This window comes from Merops nubicus, unplaced genomic scaffold (genome assembly GCF_000691845.1).
Source record: "Merops nubicus isolate BGI_N331 unplaced genomic scaffold, ASM69184v1 scaffold10630, whole genome shotgun sequence".
Taxonomy (NCBI): domain Eukaryota; kingdom Metazoa; phylum Chordata; class Aves; order Coraciiformes; family Meropidae; genus Merops; species Merops nubicus.
The window spans coordinates 13793-14459 of NW_008580902.1; the positions used below are offsets into that span (position 1 = coordinate 13793).

Below are 667 nucleotides of genomic sequence, written 5' to 3' on the forward strand. Positions count from 1 at the left end.
CTCCTGCTGCGGTGCGGGCGGTGGGGCCTCCCTGCCACAGCCCTGCTTGGCACCCTGCTGCTGCCTGGGTTAAGAGTTTCCTTTTGTCTTTCATTCCAAAACGACACCATGGATGCAATTCCATTGACCTCCCTGCTTCCCACCCCGTGACTCTGGGAGCACAAAGCAGCGGGGCCGTGTGTATCCTCAGGGTCTGTGCTCTGGAAAACAAATTCTGCTCTTTTTTTTTTTAAAAAAAAAGCCCATTTCTCTTATCCTTCATGAGTGCTGCAGCACAGGCCATCTCCTTAACGAAGCTCAGCTCTCCCAGCCTGTGAAACATCCCCCGAGTGTTTGTGAGAACGTGGCAATAACAAAGTGCTCCGTGCGGCTGAAGAATGCCAGGGAACAAAAGCCACCCCGCCAGAGCAGGGGCTGGGGAATACTAAAGAGTTGACAGGAATTTTAATATAAAACCCTCTCTCTTCCTTGTCAGTTGGGGCTCTCAGGAAGCCCTCTGGCTTATCGTCAAGCGGCACGCAGCGCAGGCAGGGGCCGGGGAGGTGAGAGGTGGCTTCCTGCCATTCTTCTCAGGAGCTGGGTTCCCATGGGCGGTCATGCCAGTTTGACTGTGGCTTGTCCCACGCTCCTGCGCCGCCAGCTCAGGCTCACGGCTGGCCCACGGGGC

At 56.2% G+C, this 667-nt stretch overlaps 1 protein-coding gene across 1 annotated transcript in view; it reads left to right on the plus strand.

The window, feature by feature from the left end:
- The window catches only part of LOC103777914 (regulator of G-protein signaling 3-like), a gene marked incomplete at its 5' end in the record, with an annotated part of 49531 nt that overhangs the window by 8798 nt on the left and 40066 nt on the right, over positions 1-667 (plus strand). The window lies entirely within an intron of this gene.